Raw genomic sequence first — 26,230 nt, forward strand, 5'->3', positions numbered from 1 at the left:
GCCAATATAATCTGCTATTACTGTTACATTAACGTCAGCTCTTGTCCAGAGACTCAGCTAAAGACTGCAGTCATCTGGCCTTTAATGATAATGACTGAGTTTTACTTGACCTCACTATATGCTGAGTTCCCATTACTAAATTACACAAAATAATATCATTCATTATGTCATCTATAATGGCGGCTCTCTGGATCAAAGGTGTGAAAGTGGAATACAATATGAACGCATTTCATATTCAACACCATGGCAACAGTTGAGACAAAATAAAACTGAATCTAAACTTTACATCATCTCCTGATATCAGGGGGCAGTTAACTTGAACTGCATTACATTTACATCATTCCATCTATGATCTCTGAGGCGGTAAATGTTTTTGCAGGCATTAACGCGTCATCAAAGTGTCCGAAATCCTAGAGGGTTTGATCCTCCGGATCTCTGGAGGGTCCACGGACACAAAGTCTACAATTATCTCTCTGTTATGTCAAGTGCGCCTGAGCCAAAAATTGCTCGCCTTGGATTGTTCAGAGCTATCGGGTTCCCATGTGAAAACACAAGGACTATGACATCACTGCGTCACTTAGCTAGCTAGCTACCTCACACACACACTCATACACACACGCTAATCCCTGGTCTTAAGCATGTGAGGCCTACACAGACCGTTTGTCTGCCCGTCTCCACTGACTACCATTATTGAACTAACCAGGGGGGTTTTGGGAAATGCAGTACCCTTGAAATGTGTCACCATAATGGCACCAGAACACTCAAAATGTGTCATGAGCTTTTCATGAGAGAAAGATTCTGATGTTCTTTAATGAAACCAGGGATCGATCAATATAGCTTTGGTTCGTAAAAGTTAAGGGACCTTTCTGGTCTCTTCTACTGAGCAGTACGTGCCAACAACATACAGGAACAAGATACTCCAGAGAAGGTTCTCTTTGCCACACACTCAACTAAATCTGTCTGTTAATGTACATTAGACGTCACCAAGATTAATACGGTTTTAAGTTTTTACTGTGCAGCAAATGTAATCTTGTGTGATGTTCTGTGCCAATTATAGCCATCTTCAATCTGACTATTTTCATGCCCAAAGTCTGCTCAGTGCATTGCGGATCAGTATGTGACATTAAATCTCTGCAGGGAAAGCAAAAATAATAAAAACTGAAACCGTAACCTCTGATTGCACTGCTACAAAACCTTCCACAGCCAATATAGCCTCTAATATGAACTTGTTTTCAATAAAGCTGTGATGTAAAAGAGCTTAGACAGCAGAAACAGATTTTTGCTGGAATTTCATGTTCCCATGCAAAAGTTATTGTGGTCTTGCTACAGTTTTTGGGGAATGTTAAAACCATCCACACATCAAAAATTTGATAAACTTAAAGTCACAAAAAAGCATCCATGCATCTATTATCTATACTCCCTTTTACTTTGTAGGAGCCTATCCCAGCTGGCACTGGGCGACCAGCTGTTTAACCCTTTGAAACCTGAGCTCATTGTTTGACTAATTTCTTTTAGAAGAAGGCAATGAGTAATGAAACAAAAAATGAATCAAAAAATAGAGAAAGAAAAGAAAATTAGTCAAAAAAAGAAAGTTAAAAACAAACAAACAAGGAAATGACCTGGAAAGAGCTTAAAAACCCCCAATACTTTTTGTAACATAATTTGAAATGTAATAATAATACCACTTAATATGAACTAAATATTGTTTTTCCCTAGCTCTTTTTTCACTTTATTTTATTATTTTTTTTAAATAATTTTCAATTTTCTTTCTTTATTCATTTATTTTTTGCAATTCAAGGGACATTTTTTCCAGTCATTAATTTTTTGGGGGGGAGTTTTTCCTTTTCCACTGTGAGGGTCCAAAGGACAAAGGGATGTTGTATGCTGTAAAGCCCTCTGAGGCAAATTGTGATTCTTGATGTTGGGCTTTATAAATAAAATGAATTGAACTGAAATGATTTTTTTGTACCAAGTTGCTCAATGCCTTTCTCCCCATGTTTTTGGAAGAAATTGCTCCAATTTTCTCAAGGTTCAAAGGTTTAAATATTTGTTAAAGCAGCACACGAAAAGTGATGTTGCTCCAGGTGTCAAAGAGTTAAAGCAGTTCACCAAACTGGAATTTGCTTTGGTGTTAAGGTGCATGAACAAGAAACACTAATACAGATTAGGAAAAAAATGCTATCTATCCATCTATATTTATATATTCATTCTGTTTTTCTATTATTTTCTAAATCTGACTTTCATCTGGATTTTTGTACTATAAAATGTTTAATTACAAAAAAAATGCATTTTTGAAAAACAAAAATAAGCAGTATTAAGTAGATTTTAGACATTAGAATCATACACTGCATCAGACGAGGATTAATCAGACCAGCAGAGAACAAAATTACCGAAACACCAGACAAAAGAAATAAAGATGGTGTCTTTTTTTTTTGTGCCAAAGTCATTTAACTTTTGTGGCATCCTGAGTGAAATTACTTTTAAACAAGTCATTAATCATTCAATTATAATTGGGATTTTCTTTTTTTTTGTTTTAAATCACAAACAGCTCTCCTGTTTAAGTGTAAGTCTCACTTATCAGTCTGCTGTTACAAGTGTCAGCTACATTCATGAGTCTCCATACTACTGATGCAATTAACAAGGCTGCCACTTATGAACCGCACACAGGTGAAAACAGGAAAGAGCCAGGAGAGGTGAGAACGAGACAGAGACAGAGATAAACAAAGTCATCGTGTGAGGGAGAAACCTGACTGGATGTGTAAATGGAAATGGTTGTTTTTGTGCCATTATCTGCAGTCAGCTGACACTTTGTCATTAAATTCATAATTCATCTTCAATTAAATATAAATTCTCTCAAGCACTCTTTCATACACAGTTGTATTCAAGGTGTAATAATGAGTGTCTTGGTTAAAGGTTTAAGACAAGGCAATGTTTCCTAAAATCCGAGTCCTAATCTGTCTTCGCTCAAAAACTGTTTAATAGTAAAAGATCCTTGTTTAGATGATCCCTCACTTTCTAATTTTCCCACATCTCAACCACAGTGGTCGATTTCTAAAGCCGCCATAAATTCACAATAATACCGGCATGACCTTGTGTAAAACTAAAGAGGAAGTTAAACCAATGTTGTATCAAACCATAACTCATAATCTCACAGAGGTCATTATTCATTCCCTCTCCATCTTAACACCGACAGTTCCCCTACTCTTTAACTGCCGCCATCAACCGCAGTGTAATAACATACACTTTCATAAAAAAGACACACACAGTAATAAATTACTAAGCAAATGCAAATATCACATCAAACTATACAGCATGAACTTAAACCACTTTTATTGGAAATTTGTCCTGTCGCTGCTGCAGGAACACAGATACTGCGGGGAACAGACACGTCAGCGTTTGTATCCTGCTTTAGACACGATGCCAACCCACTACCTGCTCACTCACTGTCACTGTCATGGATAAATACATCAACGTGAAAAGCCTAAAAAACTTAGCGTGCAAATGTGATGATGGGAATCAACCCAGATGTGTGTCAAGCGAGTTCACCATCACGTGTATCCTGCTGGAGAGGACTTTATATAATGTCTGATTTCAGGATCAGCTTTAGAAAATGTTGCTGAGAATGATGTAGACGCTGGTTTAAATCAATGTAACCCTCGTTTCCTGAGTGTTGGTGTTCCCCAGTTCTTCGGGCTGTGGGTAATAAGTGGGCTACAACATTTGTTTCTTTCTCTTCATTTAATTATTACCAACACAACATCCCAACTTAGGGGTACAGCAACGTCTCTTCACTGTTTAACACGAGGCACTCACTCTCTCATGTGTATCACTCATACCTGTCCCCACAAAACAAGGCTCATAACCAAGGGAGCACACTGACTCCACTTAAACACCACACATGAAAATACAAATGAAACAATATACAAAGTACTACAAATGACAATAAAAAAATAATTTACCAGTAACTCAATAATACTGAATCTATTACTACTTAAATATAAATAATGTACCCATCAATAAACAACACAGTGACTTAAGTAATTGTTTAAGTTTGCTGATTTTGTCCCAAAAGTCTGGAAAAGACGGCAGCATAGATTTTTTGATTAGCACTTATTTAGATTGCTCACTGCTATACAGTGAATGCCGAAGTGAATGACCGATAAACTCTGTCTTACACAGTGATGATCCGATCATGTGGGAGGCTTTTGCAGCTTTGCTAAATTTTCCATCCGATTTTTTCTTCATGTTTTGCTGAAAAATTGTACTTTGGACTCTGGTCCGGCTTGTTTGGTTTTATGTTGTCTTGTAAACCCATCGGGCGAATTTTGATTTTGATTCAAAAGAAAATGCTTCATGAAAAAATATTTGACAAATACTTTTAAGCTTAACTGTGCAGGATTTTTCGTCAAAAACAATACATAGACAAAAGTAATACTCTCTCAATCATCACTTCAATCACTTATGACCCACTAGAAGTGTGTGGCGGCGTATTTATCTGCAGAGACTCTGCCCTCTCTCTGTATTTTCTTGTTTTCTGAAATGCTCTGGAAATTCATAGGAACAACGCGCAGATGAGGTCAGGACTTTATAAAAAGGCAGTGACCAGGTGCCAGATAGTAGGCAGCAGGCATCCAAGAGGAAGCTACAAAAATCGCAGACACAGCGCCAAAAAAACGCAAATGTAGTGAACAAGTGTGAATCTATGGTTGGCTTTAAGTAGTCAGTTACTTTTAGTAACAGTAACTGACAATTCCTACACAATATACCTTTAATTCAGTACTCCAAGTTCAAATAAGCTCAGAATGCTGTCCTATGAGCACTGTGGAGATTCAGCAGTAGGCACCAGGCTGGTCGTAGCACTTTCCCACCTCGTGGTTCAGCAACTTGAAACTCTGAATGTGATCTTTGACTGGCTCGCCCTCGTTCACACACACACTCCTTGTCTTTGTATTGGCTTTGATAAAAGGGCTAGGAGGTGGGTAAGGGAGAAGCGGAGTGTGTCAGCTCCTGGAGTAGGCTTACTGTGCTGAGAGATGCACTGGGCCATTACACACGACCTCTGACCCCAGCAGGCACCCTGAGGTGAAATGACGCGGGCCTGGTCTTACTCAGCTGGAACAAGGGAGATACGGGGGGAGGCACGGGGCGACTTTGTGTGTGCTGTTAGTTGTGTATATGCATATATGTGTTCATACATGCACTGAGGTGTGAGTAGTGCTCACGCATCCCACCCTTCATAAAACAGACACCAGCCTGGTCCCAGGCATACGGGGAGCTGCAGGCCTGTCCTGTGGCTATGCAGATGTGACGACGGGTGTAAAATATGAATTTTAATCACAGCCACCTCCCTCCAATTACCAGCCAGCGACCCTGACGGGGATCTGTCTGCAGACGGGATGGGAGGATGTTGTGCACTTGCAGAGTGCTGTTTACATTTTAGTATAATAATCGTAGTCTCAGGAGCTACTGGCATTGTAGCTGACCATCTTGATGTTTAGTGGAAGGGGTTTTCCAGTGTACCACGGAATAAACGGCTAAATGTACACATTTAATGTAACAGTAAAGTATGTCCAGCAGCTACAGTACAAGAATGTTTAATTGCAGCTATGTAAAACATCAACAAAAAGGCCTCTCCGATGGTACACAATACAAGTTAGGTTTTAACTGAAAGACACTCACTTTTAATTGACTGAAAGAATTCTTGTCCTGCTATTAATATTGTCCTTTCTACCTGAAGTACATAGATGGTCTTTGTTTGGACATAAAATCTGCATGAAACAAGTTCCCGCCTGTTTTCAACATCAGAACGTGACCTTGCCTGTAAAATATCACACACTCTTGATGTTTTTGTCTGACGTTTTGTTGTAAGAACCAACAGAAATTGTGACTGGGTAAAATGATTTTCCTACAAAGATACACCACAGCAACTCATGGCGCCTTGGCATCAATTAAAGGTACACAATGGAGTTAAGAACTAGAAAAAACTACAAAGAAAACGCCACTCCTGGACTTCAAACTGATAATATTTCACAGATGCAAAAGATGCCAGGATGAACTCTCACTGCATGTAAACCCTCCAACAAACTGCTCACCCCTCCACACACAGTACATACACAGACACATTAACATAAACACACACACACACACACACCACTTAATATTAGGGGTTCTTAATTAGCGAGGAGTGTCTCCATCCTCTGGGTCCACATGCCAGTCATCCACGGCTGTGACGAGTCTGTCCTCATTAGCATGACCCTCCTCCTCACTGTCCACTCCACTGCTCAACACACAACCACTCAAGCATGGACACCCTGCTAATTATGGCTTAATGTGTGTGTGTGTGTGTGTGTGTGTGTGTGTGTGTGTGTGTGTGTGTGTGTGTGAGTGCATGCATGTGTGCGTGCACACCAATCAAACGGACATGACTTGATGGTTGACACTAACAGTCTGCTAAGAAAAGAGAAAAAGCTGCCATGTGCAAATGTTCTCAATTTATTACCGTTCACCGTTCTGTTCTCGGCAGCAATTAAGGACAAAGGATTATAAAGTAATGACTGCGCTGTCTGTTTAATTGCTTATTTAGCTTTATTTATGATTAGATTAAGATTTAAGACTTTTTGTTGGTCTTTGTTAGTCAAATAATTTATTTTAAAGTAATTTTACAATAATTTTCCTCTATTTGAGTATGTATCTATCACTGCTTTTACAACTTATATTAAATATAATTATTTATTATGTGATGACTGTATTTGCAACACTATCTAAACCCAGTGTCATTATTTGACCATATTACTATAATTATCTTTTTTTTGTTTAAAAAAAATGATTATCTTTATGTCATTATTATAATGATTATTTATTCTATTTTTATTCTAATTTAATTTTTTTATTCTATTGCATTTTATTTCATTACAATGTATTTTATTTAATTTATTTTATCTTATTTTATTTTATTTTTATTTTATCGTGTTGTTAATTATTTTACATCATAAGTTTGTAGTGTGGCATTTAACTCCAACTAGTCCAGTAACCTGCTGAGATATTTTCAGTCATTTATATCAATTAAAACATGGTTTATTGATCTTAATATGAACTAATATTTTGAATTTGGTTGTTTTTAGTACCTTAAAACTGTTAGTGTATCCTTTGAATCTGAGGTTTAGGAGATAAAACCTTAAATTAAAATCTAAAACAATGCTCCACTGGTTTGTAAACCAACATAATAAAGAAAATGTGGCAGGTTTTGGGCAATTTCAGCTGCGAGGAGGTCATAAACTTTTCACCTTGTTTGCCTCAATAGCCACATCTATCAGGCCCACATGACAGAGAGATAATACAGCTATTGGTAAACATAAAAGGCCTCTTAATCATCAATAATTTTAACGTTCGAATGATAATTTTTATAAAACCTATTCATCAGCACAAGAAGTATCATCCCAAAAACACATTCAAACCACTTCCCTTCGTATGAGGCCATAAAGTTCACTCACCAACTCTGCTCAAACACACACGCAAAAGCACACACATTTATAAATCTACACACTCATCATATCGCTACTGAAAGCCATATATAGGAGACAAGTTATAAAATAAGTGTTGACATTCATATGTAAATAGGAACCAGGGCGAGCCTGCGTCCTCGGGCGCCCACACGCTCCTTTGTTCGTCTCCAGTCAGATACACTCACCCAGAAACAATGAGGAGGGAGAGAGGTGGGGGGGGGGTCACACCAGGAGGGTCAGAAGACAGAGAAGAGGGTGAAAGGTCAGCAGCACATGAGTGTGTATGTGGTTCTAACTATTGTTTCCCACCAGTGTGTGTGCGTCTTATTTCCCAGTGCTGACATCACTCAGTTAGAGATCCCATTAGTGCTCTGTTAACCAAAATGCCAATAAAATTACCAACAATCAAAACTAAATTAAATAGTTATGCCCCAACTTAAATTTGTATACTGAGGGAATTATACACTCAGGAAACGGCGAGAGGATCACGGATTTGAAACTAAACGCAACATACAATAGCTTTCCTGTCGAATTCAATCGATGCGAAAGCGGGTCTAAGTGAGTGGGAGTTTTCTCACATGGTGTAAATGGCCACGTTACCGCACGATTATGAAAGTCATTTGGAGAGGCTCTAAACATCTCCGAGCAATTTAGAAAATACTCAAGGACACATGAGGTAATCGCCTCGGGGTGCCAACTGGCTTCAACATGACAGTTACGATTAAAAAGATTTCCACATACCGCACGTACGCACACACACACAGAAAATATACACTTCCTTCACATGTACACATATAGATTCATGCAAATAAACACACACATGCATGTGACACATAAATACACACAACTTCGAAGTTCTCTCACATCACAGATCTGACCTCCTCTGCACACACATACACACTCGAGCCGAGTCCTTGCACACACCCACACAGCCATTATAACCAGCATAAACAAGAATGACAAGTTGAGATTAATGAAGGGCCCAGCAGTGACAGACCAATTTAATTGTCAACCATGATGGCCACTGAACTCCACCAGTGTATTTATACAAGGTTACCGTAGTGCCTTAAAATGTTGCTAATTGATCATGACCAATAAGTAATTAGAAAAACTGATAGTGTGTCCTTCCTGCACACGTGTCAAAGGCACACACTGTCTCAGGGGCAGCGAGGAGGGGAGAGCGAGCCTGAGAGTAACGAGTGAGAGGAGAGAGATTTGAGATAATGTGTGACATTTTATTGCTGGAGTCACGTCAGCGGAGAGGTTTATACTGTGGCTGCACAGGCAGCAGATAACACAGTGGTGGCTAATTTGCTCCATTTTTTGTTTTGCTTTCAGTCAGTCTCATTTCTGTCTCTATGGAAGACAAGTAATGTGGCTTTATACTTATCTGAAAGTTGAATTTTTATATCAGTGTACAGTATGTGTAGGATTTGGAAATGAATGTCTACGAATAGCCTCAATGGCAAGCCTTGGGCAAGCTACTTGGAAGATGTAGTGAGCTAAACTACCAGTTACTCTACATCAAAATGAAGTTTCACTACATTGAAGCTACCACCAGAGAATTATAGCAAGCTAAGCTACGAGAAAATGGCAAAAGTAGCTCGCTAATTGCAGAGCTACTTTTATTTTTTAACTTTGTTAAATCAGCGTTATTTCAGTGATCAGAAAAACTGTCAGCCAAACAAACAGGCAGGCAAAAAATGTTCAGCTGAACTGTTTACTATAAAGTAACAGACTTAAATTAAAACTTTCCTCATTTTTTCTAAAGATTTTGTGATATTTGAACATGTCTTCCAATAAAATGACATCATCAGTCGGCCTATTGCTCTTTTCTCTTCCTGCTTAATGCATTTCTCTGTCTCGGCCTCTTTCAGTCGGCTCTCTGGCTCTGTCAGTAATCCAAAAACAGGATTCCAAAATATATTTTTCAGGCAATAAAATCATTATAAATAAAACACAGTACTAAAACATTAAAAGTAACAGACTTAAATGAAAACTTTTCCTTTTTGGGACATTAGAACATGAACACGTCCTGCAAATAACACGTGACATCAGTATGTTACTGTCTCTCTTCCTTCTTAATACTGTTCTTCGTCCCTCAGGTCTTTTCTCAGCCCTTTTTGTGGCTCTTGTTTCCACTGCAAATCCACTACATGTATACAGTCTATGGGCAAGACACGAGACAGACGCGTTAAGAAGTGCAATGCAGCCAATCAGAGGCAGAGTAGCGCGGGCCTTGCCAAGAAAAGCCAATAGCAAAAGCAGCCAGCAGAATAAACTGAAGGATTAGTATGTGATGTCATGTGGAAGTGCTTCACCTGTCTGCATGCCTTGGTGTGGCACTGGCGTCAGTCACATTACTCATCAGTTTTATTAAAGTGGTAAAGTGTGGTGTGTAGCATTAGCATACCCTTATGCTAGCATAATGCATGTCTATATCTGTGTATTAAGCCTCTGTTTATTATCTTTTTAAGCTGCACAAGTTCTTTTGGTCACTTTCACCTCTGGTAGTTGTAACTGGCACAGGGTGTGGTTTTGCATTATTTCACCTGTTCATTCACTGGTGTCAGACAGAGAGGGGGAGTTTGGGTCACACTTTATTCTGCTGAAGTAACGGCACATCATCTCGCTTTAATTATTTTTAGTTGCCAGTCTTTTGTTTAATAAACTACCATAACACGCATCTCTGGACTTCATTATGGATCTCTTTGAATGCATCACAGTTAGGAGCCTGACTTAGACGTTTTTTTATTGATAGTGGTCGCTACAATGCTGCTGCACAAAAAAAAAGGTTTTATAGTTGCATTATGTTTGTGGAGATACTGAAATTCCCTTTATGTTTTGCTTTGTTGTCTTTTAAAAGAGTAAAATCCGTGCCTTAATTTTGTAAAGCAGACTGATCTTACTCCCAGGGTGTCTAAACATACACAGCTTGGGCAGTGCCCCTTTGGATCTATATGAGAAGCACTGGACTTTCAGCTAAATCCAGTGTAAACCCATCCACGTCATTATTAGATGGTAAAAGCAACGGACAGAGTATTAAGACTGCAAAAGCCTGGTTAAGGCGGATGACTTCAACAAGCACAAGACTTTGACCCAAGAGACAGTGTTTGTGTCCCGTGTGAAACTAAAAGTCCAAGTTGAGTTATTTTGTCACGTCAGTTTTTAGTCACGAGTCGTTAGTCACGAGTCGACTTGAGTGACGTCAATTACAATCTCTTCCTAAGTGTAGTATTAGTTTTGTTGCCTAAACCTAACCAACGACCCCTTTTTAGTCACGTAAGTCAACTCGTGACTTACGCCCAACTCCTTCCATGTCACAATTCAACGACCCCTTCTGCATCAAGATACAACATAAAAGGCTGCTGGCCTTTTGGGCTTTTGTCCAAGCCCTAAAATATGATGAGTAGGGATGAGATCACGTTGTGTCAAGACACAAAATCATACAATAAAAAAGAACAAATATGCAGTATATACATCATAAGGTACTACAAATGGGGCCATAGTATGTGTACATGTGCTCACACAAGGACTAGCTAATAAAATGCAAATCTAGGTGCTAAACTTTACTTTCTCAGCAACAATCGCGGACTGACGGACGGCTGATAAAGGATTCTACAGGACTCTTTACATGGTTTATATTAACAAATCCCATCAAACTACAAAGTTTCACCTCATAAAATGAAGTTTTAAGGTCAAAGTACGACTAAAGGTTGCAATATCTTAAGTTTGAAGTTGCCAGGAAAACAATTCTGCTCACAGTTCCTTTTTCTCTTCAAATATTCAGCGTAGGTTCAGCTACTGCGCTGAGACCCCCCCCCCCCCCCCAAAAAAAAGTCTCCTTCATCTCTTACCTCTCACTTATTCTCCCTGCCAGCGCTGGTCTGATCCAGGCCCGGTTCCCAGGAGGTTTTTCTGGGTTATTCTAACCACTGAGAGCTGACAGTGGCCTTGGCTCCCTAACTTGACTTCACGTCCTCCGCTGGCAGCCCAAGGCCTGGCTCACTGGGAAGGAATGTGTGAGAGAAAGACAGTGTAAATAAATACTGTAGGGTCGAACAGTGACACCACAGCCAGAGGAGACCCCAGTGTTAGAAAGGGATTTTTCTTTTTAAAAAAGTGATCTTGGCAGCTGGAGAGCATATTGAAAACCATTTCAGCCACCTGTTTTATCTGTAAAACGTATATCACATATCATTTTATCTGATATGAATATCTGAAATAAAATCACTCTCCTTTTGTCACACACATTACGACACACACACCGCCTAGTCAAATAAGATCAATGGACAAATGTGAGGTAAAAGTAAAGTTAAATATACATCTGCACATGTGTGCATGACATTTACAGAAAATAATATCAAACACATGCTGGTAATCAGAGTCTGCCCTCCGTCAAACTGATTTGTCAAACTAAGAGTCAGTTTTCTGATTGATATGTTACACGAACAGACAGTCACATTCGGGTCTTATCCAGCACACTTTTTATGGGAACTAAGAAGTCACAGGCATTAAAATCAGGAATAAATAAGGAGATTGTTTGTGCCTTTGTTTTTTTCATTTCCAACGCATCTCAAGAACTGTGACGGTTAAACAAATTGGACTGTTAACAAAGTGATGGCCTGGTTTGAGACGTCATTTCGACATGCCACAACACAACAAGCTGTTGGAGATGGAGATGTGCAGACAGACACCATCAGAACACCTGTTTTCAAATGATATGCTTAGCATTACTTCCAGGTTTCTACTTTACTGCATATACATATAGAACGAATAATTGGCAAAGCAATTGTATTTTTGTTTCTCGTGTCCTCTCTCGATCACTGTGTCTTTACCTCTGTAAGGACGGCTGCATCAATGTAGACATATCATCAAAAAAACTAGCAACAAGCAGTGCCCTCCTGCAGCCTGGATGAATGCCTTAGTGACATTCAGAAGCGCACGCACACTAAGGCGCATAATATAAACAGTTTGCAAAATGGTTCAAATTCACCAAAAACAATAAAAAGAAAGGAAACACTCGCTGCCAAAAAGGAGTCCAGTATAATCACCACCATACTTAGTAACCCAGTGTGAGCTGACACAAGTAAACATCACAAGTGAAACAGAATAATCTCGGTACTATGTCATTATATGAGGAAATTATGACAAAACTCCCAGCGGTTCCACAATGAAATGAGTATGTAGGCCAATAGAGCCAATCAAAATGTAAATTAAGAGGTAATAAATGACACTGTGAGCAGGAGATATGAGAAGAAACAGGATTTCTTAAGGATATTTCTGTTCTAATTTTCACCTAGGAATAAAATGCTTTGGCAATGTTTTTAGTTTCCTTGTTGCACCATTGTCCTCAGTCTTTTAGAGGGTCAAGAAGGGCAAAATGTGTTTCAATAACAGCATGATTCACCGCTTAGAAACAGTATAATACAGGCATTGTGTGATCTGGGACAGCAAGATCTTACAATATTGAGTTAGATACGGTTGCACTGAAATGTCTTTCAATCTTTATTTCTCTATCTTTAAACAGGGTGTTTCTGTTAAGTGCTCATTCATTGCAGCAGCACTACTCAGTCACAGGGTATGAGTGGTGTGTAAAAGCTTCAACTGTATGAGACCTAAATCAGGATATGGATACTTGAACTGGACGTGACAGTTTGCCAGCCCCTTTATGCCCATATTAGGTCATAAATGATGCAGCAGCCATGTGCGTGCGGTTCGATGGGAATTCATTCACAAAGCCCCCCCTCCCTCTCTCTGACTGTTTATAATTTAAATGACAACTTTCAGTGTAAATCATATGTCACACTCTGCATGCAGCGTGATCTCTGTGACACACTTTAAATGTCACGGCCAACTGCAGTGTTTTGTTTGGATTCGACACATATCAGCACTCGGTGAAGTTGCCGCTGAGTTTATATTGAGAAAAGAGAGAAGGTGTTAGAGCTGGGATGTGTGCGTGTGAGTAGATTACAACAGATGAGTAAAAAAGATACCCAGGTATTATTGTAGCACCTTTTGGGGGCATTAAAAAAGAAATAGTGTCAAATATGAGAGAAGCAGACATTCAGGTGTTGAATTTAAGCATCCTCAGAGCTGAATAACATGATTTGAGCCAAAAAACTGCACACAGATACATCATGAAGTGTGCTGATACTAAAGAGCTTTGTTCTTTTAACTACTGTCCAGCCCCATCAGCAGAAGAACATGTTGGCATTTTACATGTCTGCAAACCACGGATATGTTATACGTTTCATATGAATCGTATCATTGTTTCCAAAGAGACGCAGCCCTGATTACATGAGCCGACTTTTTCAACAGGGGGTGGAGGGGATGGAGGATTGCATAACTCCTACGCAAGACAGCTGTCAAGCACTGACTGTAAAAATAATGGACATAGCTACCGTGATGGTTTGTGGACTCCTGTTTGAAGCCTCCATCTCTGTGATTTGGAGCCAGAAGTGACCATATTTGGACGAGAGGCTGGATCTGATGGAGAAGCCGAAGACAGCTTGTCACTCAGAGTGGCCCATCCTTAATTATTCATAGCCTAAAGCATAAATAAAATACAAATGGGTGAGTTATATAAAAATTCACCCCCTGTACAGTTGTCATGAAGGGGGGTAATAGCTATAGTGACCAAAACCGTTTTGTGTACCAGGCTGTGAACATGTTTATTGCTGCTGTAACGTTGGGAATTTTAACATGGGGGTCCTCTTGAGTCATTCTCAAGTGGACATTCAAAGAACTAAAGTTTTTGGCATGTCTATGTCAGCTTCATTTTTCAGCCCTGAAGGTTGCCACTTGCTGCAAAGCTGCACATCACTTCAGACCATTGTCTGAGACCAACAAACAACAAAACCAGTTGTTTATTCATGTGACATCGCGGCTTTTCCAGCTGTGATTGTGCCACCAAACCTGGATGTTTTTAGGACCAAACCACAGCATTTCCAGTGGTATTTTAAGCCAAAACATGACCTTATCCTGGCCATAACCAAGGGGTTTTGTGCCTAAACATAACCACATGTTAACCAAGTGTTGTTGAAACATAAAGTTCCAACATAACCACTATATAATAACGTACAACTGTGACATAGCAATGGTTTGCAGAAACGTACAAGACAATATCTATTCTGGCAATTGGGTTGCACTGTCTGAAGCAAAGACACTCCAGTTTTCCTCTTTTTTTAAACAGTTATCAAAAACCTTAAAAACTTCTGAGTTCACTTTGTTTACAAAATCTGTTCTTCTATTTTTAAACAGCGAGGCAAAATAAAACTTTTCTACTACACAGTAGCTCACATCCAAAAACACACTAAAGGTGTGATTGCACCTTCAGATGTTATGAATGTTGATTCATTAAAGTGGTGACACATTCAATTCTAAGCAGCAGATAAACATCACCTCCATATATCACTCTGTAAACATCTTTGACAATAGGAGTCGTGACATCACTGATGTAGCAGCAGCAAGTGCACAACGCTTTCATCTGCATGCATCGCTAAAAACAAGTGCTCAAGAGTGGCTTGTGACCCTCCCCATTTTCCCAAGTTTCCTTGGGGCCTGCTGTTAGCGTAAAGGCTAATGACATCCGGGGGGCTGGGTGTGTGTACGCCTGTTGGTACGGGTGTGCATGGGGGGGGTAAAAGGTGTTCACCCTACTTGCTGAGTTGATACGAACCTCTGCAGACACCTAGGCTGAGGAGGGAGGGTGTGACCTCACCCCTGACATAGGAGTTGGCACCTGTCACACACATTAACACTCGCAGACGCAAACACACAGAGACTTGCATGTATAAATGAGAACTGTAGGAAGGCACCATCCAAAACGCTTACATCTACGCACTTGCACAAACACACAAACACACTCCGTCTGCCACCTCCAGCTCTCCTGTCGGCAGCCGGCTGGCGAGCACAGTGGGCAGCGTCAGATAAGAGGATATACACAGGCCATGTTTCACGGTAAGGTGTGTAACAACAGAGGAAATCAGGGAGCTGATTAAAGTCTCGCCAGGTAAATAAAACATTAGGACATCCATTATGAGAGACCCAGGTAATTAGTGCATGTCTTAGGTTTAAGTAGAGGAATGTAAAGTAACAAGAGCCACAAAGGAATTCTTCAAAGACTGAAGGAAAGTGTAAGTAATGGAGAGTGATGCTAAATTGCAAAATGACAAAAAAGCTAAATTAAGAATCATCAGTCAAACCTCTGCACGTCGCAATCATCCAAAGTAAACGCGTTGGAAAATATTGAACTTTACAAATCATTCATCAAGACGAGAAACATTAGTATGCATCTCAGGTTCGCACAACTGAATGAGACTTTAACAGCAAAAATCGTCCATAGAGCATATCTAGACTGTCAGAAGCTGCCCAGAATCACATCTTTAATGACATAGCAACGTTTGGTACTGAGGACACATCTTAATACGTTCTTAGAAATAATCTGTTTCACATTGTTGCTCGTTGCTATTAGTGTTTCCTTCCTATATTGCCAACACAAATTGGTTGTATCACCAGCTTCATACAGCCGAGCAAAAGTAACAGAGACAGAGAGGTGAAAAGTGAAAAAAGATAGATGAGCCAAAACCAATTCACTCTCTGTAGCTCTCTTGATGATCCAAAATAAGCACTTGACCAAAGCTAACATCATAGACTGGAGCTATATTTATGGTGCAGATAAAATATTTATATAGTGAGTCATAAAGTCTGGTCCTGGAAAACAGCTGCAGGGGTATTAGACACTGCAAGATTTTGGCAATTAAAATACTTCTTTTCTCTCGCAGGGTATGCTATTACACATGGTTTAATATTTAGACGTACAGTATGAAAAAACAATGTCATGCAACATCTACACTATCATCTCCTCAACTGACTTCAGTGTCCTTTATTTTGTCATATTATTTTTTGCCGTTCTCCTCCTAACATATAATTCGACTTGGGGAGAGTAGTACATACTGTAAATGAATATGGAAGGGTCCTTAACAAAGTGATGGGTGAACAAAATGTTATTTCATATTGTGAGCTGTTTCTAATGAATGTAACAACATTAAAAAGTCATTTTTTTTTCCTGGGAGTAATTTGATCTCATATGAGGAGAACTTGTCGGATAAATTCACTTGAGCCAGACTTTGGGGGGTTTGGAAGAGCAGTTTAAGCTAGAAGAGGTATGAGGAACCCATCATTTAACACGGCTCCTTTATCATCCAACATTTAAATCCCACTATGGAAACTTCAAAAAGCATAAACCAAGATGAAACTGAAATATCATATTTTAACAACCAACTCTGTGTCCCAGTTGGAAAGCATATTGTAAAAAGTGCTATGTCAGCATCTGAGGAAGCACCTGTGATTACTGATTTTGGTGGAAACACCAATTAATTCTTAGCTGAGGCCGAACCAATAAAAAAATGTTGGCATCATAGGTTTCTGCAAATCAGAAATGTTACACGTGAACATTATTATGTAGCCGATATGTTGAAAGTTTATATTTCAACAATGCTTTGTTCAGATTTTTGCACAAAAACCAGTTGGTCATGGTGAAGGCAAGATCATGTTTTGGGCGCACAATCCCAGCAGGAAAAGCAGCCAATGGAAACACAGCAATGACTCACTAAAACACAACTGGTGTCTGCAGCTTGGCAAGTGTCTCACCGACGGAGGGTGATGCCATCCACCATCTCATCCAACTGCCGATGACAATGTCAGCTATATATTCAGCTATAAATGACTCACTCACAAAGGTATTTATCATGTAAAACTGAAAAAAAGATATCAAAATAAATATGAGTTAGGGCGGGGCAATATGAAGATTACATCGTTACTGAGATATGAGACTATATACTGTCTTACATTTTGGATATCGAAGTATCGTGATGTGGCATTAATGGTGTTTTCCCCTCATTTTAAAGGCTGTAGTGATGTAAATGTATCAACTTACCAGACATTTCTATTTGTTCTAACCCTTGACTTAACCCACTTATTTGTTATATTCACATTATTGATGATTATTGATCAAAAATCTCATTATGTTAATATTCACCTGGTCAGAAATATTGTTATGTTCCATTTGGTCTCCCAGTCCTGGCATTGATGATTTAAAAATACCTAGATATATATTGTGTATTGAGATATAGCCTACAAATAATTTTCAGGACATATCGCCCAGCCCTAGTTAAACAAACATTCTTGCCTTCTCTTCCAGGCTTTAGCCACAAAATTGGCAAACTTAAACACACCAACATTAACCACCCAGTCTAGCTTTTGATCATTTGAGCATCAGAAAATGTCGGAATTTAAACGAGCCATTTCACAGAATATAAACTCTCTTAAGTCATCAGTACATTTACATGCAGCTTGAGAAAATCGAATTATTGGCTTAGTCTGACTGAAATTGGACTATCTGTAGCTCGACTAACACACCTAGATAATTCAATTGAAAGTCGAGCTATTGCTGCATGTATCCACTTAGTCCAACTGGAGTCATACTCGGCATTCTGCACATGCACCACTTTTTCTTTCACTGGCTTTCACTCGGAAGAAGAAGGAGATGACGCAGCAGCAGTGCAGTAAGTCCCGGAAAAACAAATAAACAAACACCATGGCGGCCGCGAAGCAGACGACGCACTTCTGGACGGACGAGGAAACTACATCCATCTCCGCCATCTTCATTCGTCGTTAGCTTCCTCTTCGGGTCAACCGGAACTAGTTCAATACCCGCTATATTAAACAGGACACAGGGCCGCCTATCGAGGCGGAGTCGGACGTACTTGGTCAGAAATTCGATTTTCTCTTTTGCATGTATACTCAGACAAGACGAGAAGTCCGACTTGACTGATGAGCCAAGCTATGAGCTTAGCTTGACTACTGTGTGCATGTAAACGCACTGAGTGCAATATAAAAAAAGATGGGACTCACTTTCCCCTTCACCCAAATCACAACGCTCGAAAATACTATTTTAATCCTGAATATTGTTAAATCTCCTGATGTCAAAGGAAAACCAGCTCTCAGCTGTGCAACTAAAGATCGTTGGCTTCTAGATAAACAGGATGTTACATATGGTTCAAGGCCAAACTTATGTATTTTGTCATTTTAGAAACATTGACATGATACGCATAAAACTTGCAAACATATTTGTGTTTGCAGAAATGTACAATGCCAACACTGTCTTCTGGCGACTGGGCTGCTGAAGCACCCACCCAACAGGAAGTTGATTCTGAGATGCACAGATCAAACTCCTTAAAACCATTTATCAGACTGGCTAAAACAGAACATGAAAAATCTCTTGTCAGGAAATCTTTGTCTCCCCTGGTTCACTAAAACGGCACAACAGCCCTGCTTTAAAACTCGATCTTTAGTGAATAATGAATCGCGGCACTATCAAATACAGAGAGGAGGATCAACCTCGGAATCCCAGACTAAACATTGGCCTAGATGCAGGGATGAGTTATGTCTATTCCTGTCTATGGTTTCTTGATTTTGAATGAAAAGCAGCTAATTAGAGATAAATAAATGATGCCAGGCTATCGGTGGCTGTAGGGCCGGTGTTTGGTGTCGGATAGTAGATCTAAGACACGGCAAGGTCCAGATTAAAGTTAATAATGGAAAACTCACTGGTTGGAGTGCTCATAGTACACACAGCAGACATCCACCTACATTGCTGATATGTCTGGTCTTTGTTCATGCTCTGCTAACATGACAATGTTTCATGAATCTAATCATACTGTTTGAGAGTTTGCTGATATACTGTGCATTCACTACATGGCCAAAAGTATGTCGACACCCCATTGTGGCTGGACACCTTAATGCTACAGTCTGCATCCAACTTTGTGGCAACATTTTCGGGAAAGCCCTTTCTGGTTTCAACATATTCATGCCACTGTACACAATGAGAAAGCCCTCTTATTTTGGCGTGGAAGAACCTGAGTCCTGACCTCAACACCACACGACACCTTTGGGATGAACTGGAACACCAACAGCGAGCCAGGCCTTATCACCCAACATCAGTGGCCGTCCTCGCTAACGCTTGTGTGTCTAAATGGGAGCAAATCCCTTCTGCCAGGTTCCAAAATGGTGTGTCCAAAAACATTTAGCCATGAGACAGTGTATAAAAGCTGCCATGGGTAAAATTATCATTACTATCATCATTTTAAATATTGTGTTAGATAAAAAAAAAGCAAAGCAAAGCATAAAAATCTTAATTTATTTACATTACTTATTCCTTTTAAAGTGACAGGCTTATGAGGTCTGTGTTAAAAGCATCTTTGAAGGACATCTCTGCCTTGTATATCTAGTTTTCTGTCGCAATGCTTCACAGACAGACCTCATTTAACTTCTGCTTTCAAATGCAGCACAAAACGAGACAAAATACCACCAAGATCCAGAGGGGCATTATGGAAATGGAGGAAGATTCAGGTCATGTTTGATATTATGCACAATATGTGCAGAGGGACAGGGGACAAAAAAGAGCATTAATGCAACTACTAAGAGACTCTTTCCCCAGTCTTATTCATTAAACATAGAAAGTTCTCACACTCGCAGTGAATTCCCCCCTTGAGATGAAATTCTAATGTGATATTAAGGGAACTGGGACAATGGCAGCTTATTACCATGAAGCCGAGGCAGGCGGGCGGCCATGTCCCCCGTATGTAAACACTAACAGAGCAGAAGACATTACAAGATGTAAGCTCTGACGTTGTCTCACAGCGAGCGCTGAGAGCACAGCTCTCAAGAGTGTGGCAATTTTTTCCGGATCTGTATTCACACAGCTTGTAAGTTTGTTTGTACGAGTGGAGGCTGAAATTGCAGCTTTAGTCTTGAGCGAGGATCGACTCTCAAGAAGCACTCACGCTACATTAAGCAGAGACAGAGAGGTGAGGGCATCCAGCTGGTTACACAGTTCACCTCACCTAACACTGTGTGCCTATAAATGTAAATTATATGCAACATATTTTTGTTTTAATGCAGGTATGAAGCTGTTCAACCAGCAAACACAGCAGCAAAGTTATATTTCTCAGTTAGGTGTAGTGGAAATTACTCTGTGTGTTTATGCGTGGATATATACTTACACAGAGCAGTGTGAGCGGCTGTTGCGATTTCTCAACCTCTTGTCACTTTTGGAGTGAAAGGTTTATCACCTTGGAAACACATCCACAAGCAACATGTCTCCAGCTTTTACTATCTCCCAACTCTGCAAAAAAAAAAAAAAAAAAAAAAAAAAGCTAATTAGATGAAGACAAACACCTGCTGTTTGTTAGTTCAAAACAGCATACAAATCTCACCAAGTACCACTGTTGTCAAGCCTTTTCAGGGCGGGTTTAACTTAATTAACCAAACATCTGTTGTTATCATGGTATTTCATGGGAAGAGCAGTGCAGTGCAAAGAGACTTTAGCCAAACTATGCAGAATCTTCATTCAGTTGCACGTAAAACTTAAAGCTGCACTGATCAATATTTATATCAACAACAGATCAAATGATTAAAGGTTCGGTGTGTAAGATTTAGGGGCATTTAGTTGTATCTAGTGGTGAGGACTGCAGACAGCAACCAGCTGAAACTTCTTCTGGTTAGAATTCCTTCACTGTTAATTGTTCCAGAGGTTTTTAACGAGAGCTAAATAATCCGCAGAGGTCTTCCTCTCCAAAACAAACAAACCCGGAGATTTAACACGGATAAAACACTGAATAAAGCAGTTTGATGTTACAAATCAGTGTTTCTCTGCCTCTGCTTGGCATGTCAGAGCAGCCCACCAGCCAGCTAATCTCTGCTCACCTTTTTATTCTAACTTAAGATCCAGATGTTCAGGAGGTTTTCATCAAGCACTGAATTCTCCGCGGAGGTCTCTAACTCTGCAAAACAAACAGACATGGTGATTTATACCATTTAAAACACTGAATAGTAGCAGTTTCACTTATAAAAGGTTGGTGTTCTTCTGACGCTCTTGACGTAAAAGGGCTGCTAACTATGATGACTGACGCGAAATACAAAAATGTGAATGGCCCTATCCAGAGCCAGTTTTTGGTTTGTTTCAGGCGACATGGGGGTGCAACATGGTGATCTCTGTAGACGACGACCTGCTCCGTATTTAGATATAAACAGCTCATTCTAAGATGACAAAAACACAATAGGTGTCATTCATGAAACGTTAGCAAAACGAATTTGTGCGTAAACTGTTCACAGAAGGAAATTTACGTATATTCTGGTATTCATCAATATGTGCTCCTCCTCTGCCTTCTTTACACTCTGCAGCCCCAAACTGCATGCCATTTGTATTTAATTTAGTTATCAGAGATGCAATGTGGGAGACCTAAACATTACTTCAAATTGAGTTCTGGTTGAATAAGACCTGTGGACGTGGGAGAGTAATTCAGCATCTGTCTCTGGTCACACAGGGCAGCTGGTGAACCCAAATCTGGCAGGAAGTTGGAGGGAAGCTAATCATGGGCGGGGTGTATGCTTATTGCTGACTAGCAGGAGCACACTGTGAATTTACGACTTATTGACATTCATGAACATACACACGTGCCTACGATCAAATCCAAGTTTTCCGCACCGTTCATGAATCCGGAGCAGGATTTAGTACTGAGGTCTGTGCATATTTACTCATAGATTTACTAACATTTCATGAATGAGACCCAATGATTTTTGTTTTTTAGGTGATAGTACACTAAAGAAAACATACTTATTATGTTCTATTCCATTTCTGCCAATATATCCCCCTAAATCCAAACATTTAACTTTTAAGTGTGATGTGAAATTTGTCACTCGTAGTGAGAAATGTTTCCAGATGTAGCAGGCAGCTGATAGAGCCACTGACTGTACGCTACCTGTCTAGCACCAAACCAAGTCACACAAACTAAGCGACAAGCTGGTGACATAGTGGAGCGTTTAACTCCTATTAGGGTGCATAGAGGCCAAAAGACACCTAAAGAAACGGTGAATATTTGACTTACATTTGACTGATAGTGACAAAACTGTAAATGAATGCAATGTGTGTTCACCAACTTTATGAGGTGACAATACACCCATGTGATAAAAAAGCAGGGTTAAATCAACATGTAAAAAAGATGAGAAGTTAGGTTTGTCTTATTTCCACACAAAAATAATAGTGACTTAAAAATTGTTCATGTTTTTGACTTTCTGCCACACTATTAGGTCAGATTGTCCGTTGCATTGTCAGCACAGGAACCTCAACTTGCTGTCTAACATTACTTTGTCATACAGACAAAGCTGTGTTTCTACTTTTTCTGTTTAGGTTGAACAGTTAACTGATATCCATGTCTGAGAGTTGTCAGAGAGTTTCTCTGTTTTTCCCACCTCACATGTCTTAAATTAAACCTTGGAAAAACTTCAACAGCAGTAACACCATGTGACAGACACACTCCATATCTAATTGCACATTTATTCCTTTTGGTGTTGCGGTAATTTATCTCAGCAGAGCCAAACTTCACCTCTCCAAACATGCTGTAGACAAAACACTGACCCAGATACAGATACAGGGACCGACCTCACCTTCCCTCCTGGTTCTGTGTCTACTAGTCAGCATGTTGGAGGCTGGTAGTGGAATCAATGACCATCTCTAAGTGTGATACTGGCAGCCAAATGTCAGCCTGCTCTACTGCAAACCCTTCTTCCACTGCTTAATTTATTGCGTTTAGATTAAATCCGGTGAAATTCAATATTTTAATTGAATGTTTAGAGCCTGAGTGTTCAGTGATAAATTTCCATTGGCGCCCTGCGCTCCACTATCATGTTTCTCAGCCTAATTACATTTGCATAAATGATGTTCGTCATTATTATCACGGGCTGGGTAGGCACTAGAGGGGTGAAAGAAGGAGCTGTGCAGTGTGAAGGGGCAAGGGCGTGCTGTAAGGACACTGGCAACTATGATTTTTTTTTTCCTGTGATGACCCACAAAAGTGCCGAGGATACATGTCTCTCCAGTGTGGAGAGAGTGAGAGTGGTAGGTTTCCATCCAAATGAGGTTTCCAAGAAGCAAGCATCGGCAATATCAAGTCTCAGTCCCTGAACAACCGCTGACGTGAATGACTAAACGGCAACAGTTCACCTCAGACAGAACAAAGCCTGATGAGGCAAACCATCAGTCTGTGACCTACTGTCTGGGATCAATGAAAAATTAATTTATCTCATCTTGATAATGTCAGGCAAACCTAATGTAAAGACTGTACAGTTTATTATGAGTTGACCTTTACCTGTTGTTCATTTATCATTGTTACACACAGCAGAGCTCGAGAAATGCTACACATTACCATTTGACAGTAGAACAAAGTTGCAAAAGTTAAATCTGCATTATCAATATTTTTGATACCGACTCTTGATGTGAAAGGCGTGCTCACACAGTGCCGAATCACCACCGAGCTGCAGCTGTGCAGCTCTTTAATCCTCTTTCAGCTCTATTTTAGTTTTACAGCCTCCAGACTCACTGTGTAGTCGAGTCTCATCAAGCTCTTACCACCAAAAAAAATTCTTATAAACATACTGTGCACACTTTTTACACAGCATCAAAGGCAGACATAGGCTATGTCCGAAATCATTCACTCATTCACAACTTCCTACTCACTGTAGAGGGAGTTTATGTAGAGGACTATACAGTGAGTTCTCCTGCAACTTGAAAAATACCTTCAGACACTACTCAGGTCATTTTAGGCTCGTTCGAGATGAGCCAGGCCTGTGCAGATTTTATCACAAGCATCACCACACAATGCATGCCAGTTAGTCTTGTGTCCCACTTCATCACAATTTGCTCTGATGTCATACAAAAGTGGACAAGGTGGTCACAGTTTTTAGAGCACAGCGCTGCAGTTGCTCTCCACTGACTGCAAGACCCAGGGCATGATGGGAAATGCCTGGCTCTCCCCTGATCTAACAGCTGACTGGTTTAGATGTTGACTCAATAATATGATGTGTTAGATAAACTTTTCATTTTTTGTTTAATTTCTGAAATTTATATGTAATTTGTCTGATTTGAAGGTTTATTCTGTTAACAGGATACATGTTGTGTTACTGGTGGTGAAGTTTAGTTGTCAGACACTAAATACATTCATTATAAACTACACATAGTGTATTGTATATTAACATTAGACTATTTTAATCATTTAAGTATTTACCATTACAAAGACTTGTTGTCAGTGTGATGTAAGGATTCTTGAAATAACATCCGTGCAGATGTGAACGCCTGACTATATCTGATGTTAAATAAAAGCTGTTGTCTTGTCAGACACAATTTCTTTAGCCTGTGTAGTTGAGGGGACAGGTCTGCTCTGCAGCAGCAAACTGATATGATGCTAATTTATGTGAGAATTCATGTAAAATTGAGGTTGGACCATAAATTACAGATCGCCTGGAAAGCATTTTAATAAATCAGTCTATCATCATTAAACCAACTGGAGACTGAGAACAAACTGATATATGGGTCTGATAATATTTATAATAAATCGACATCATATCAGACAGGATGTGAATGTTTCTGTGACTTCCTGTACGGACTGAAGGCTGGACTTGACCCCTGCTGCAGCCGCTTATTTTCTTAGCACTGTTGTCATTGCTGTCACACAACCAAAACATGTCATATGGCTAGTGAACAACCCATAACAAAAACTGACATTGACACACATTTGTGATAAATACATGAAAATATCCCGAGCGCATTTCACCCCTAATTAATAAATAACATTAACTTACAAAGTACTGTGTGACTGTTTGTGTTGTGTGATGCATTGCTGTATTTACATTCAAGGTATTACTAACATTACACAGGCAGAGAGACAAGAAGATAGACAGCTGCGTGGCTGCAAAACCTGTCCTAATTAATGCTATTAATTTAATGTGTAATGTTATACATTCCACCATTACGGCACAAATCGGAGCTAGCTAGCTGCGTCATAGCTTGCTAACATTAGCTAGCATTATTAGCCCTACTCTTTACAGTAATTTTGTGCACTACAGAGGCTCAATTGCCGATTTATTTTTATCTCTTCGGGGCCGACGACTATACATTGGATTGACTTGAATTTATTATATGGCAAAAACTGGTAAAACAAGCTTATACATGTTGTTAAAAGTTAAATATGTACAACAGTTCGTTGTGCCGCTGCTCTTTTTTCCGTCCATTACTTAAGCGCAATGCATAGTGGGATATATTGCTTAGCGAGTGACCGTTGGTTGCGGTTGTCTATGGCGGTTATACACTACTTCTCACGGTGCATTGTGGGATACTGAGTCCACTATAAATTGGACAGTACAACAAAATGTCGACTCACTGTATAGTGGACGATCTAAGTGATTTCGGACACAGCCGTTGTTAGCAGCCGTTAGCAGCTAGCTAACAGTCAAGCAATTAGCAACTTACGAGCCATATATTTTCCCAAGAGTTGGTTGAGACACAAACAGGGCTAAAAAGTGAATAAATTGTGGACTTACATTTGTCAGTTGAGCAGAAACGCGACTCAAAATTAATGCTAATGTTCCTCAATGTTTGCTAACACCTGACTGCAGGTGGCAACGGAAGTGAAGAGAAGCAGCAAGAACACCGCCCACACCTGCCCCTTATAAAAACTTCCAAAAAATTGAAGTGGTCTCAACCACTAGCGGGGGAGCTCACAATAGACATACATTAAAACCTGTCAAAATATGTATTTAGAAAGATGTGTTTAAATACAATTTACATCACAGATGCTTATGCAGTTACAGAACCAAGCATCCATGTGGCT

The 26,230-nt window shown here is 39.7% G+C and overlaps 1 long non-coding RNA gene across 1 annotated transcript in view; it reads right to left on the reverse strand.

Moving 5' to 3' along the window:
• The window catches only part of LOC126406513 (uncharacterized), a 79,250-nt gene extending 53,223 nt beyond the window's left edge, over positions 1-26,027 (reverse strand). The window contains exons 1-4 of the long non-coding RNA XR_007571702.1: positions 25,941-26,027; positions 21,273-21,349; positions 20,570-20,691; positions 11,360-11,510 (exon numbers count right to left, since the gene is read on the reverse strand). This is a non-coding gene — a long non-coding RNA (uncharacterized LOC126406513). The remainder of the gene's footprint in view (positions 1-11,359; positions 11,511-20,569; positions 20,692-21,272; positions 21,350-25,940) is intronic.
• Between the last annotated feature and the right edge of the window lie 203 nt (positions 26,028-26,230).

Source organism: Epinephelus moara, chromosome 19, assembly GCF_006386435.1.
Source record: "Epinephelus moara isolate mb chromosome 19, YSFRI_EMoa_1.0, whole genome shotgun sequence".
NCBI lineage: Eukaryota > Metazoa > Chordata > Actinopteri > Perciformes > Serranidae > Epinephelus > Epinephelus moara.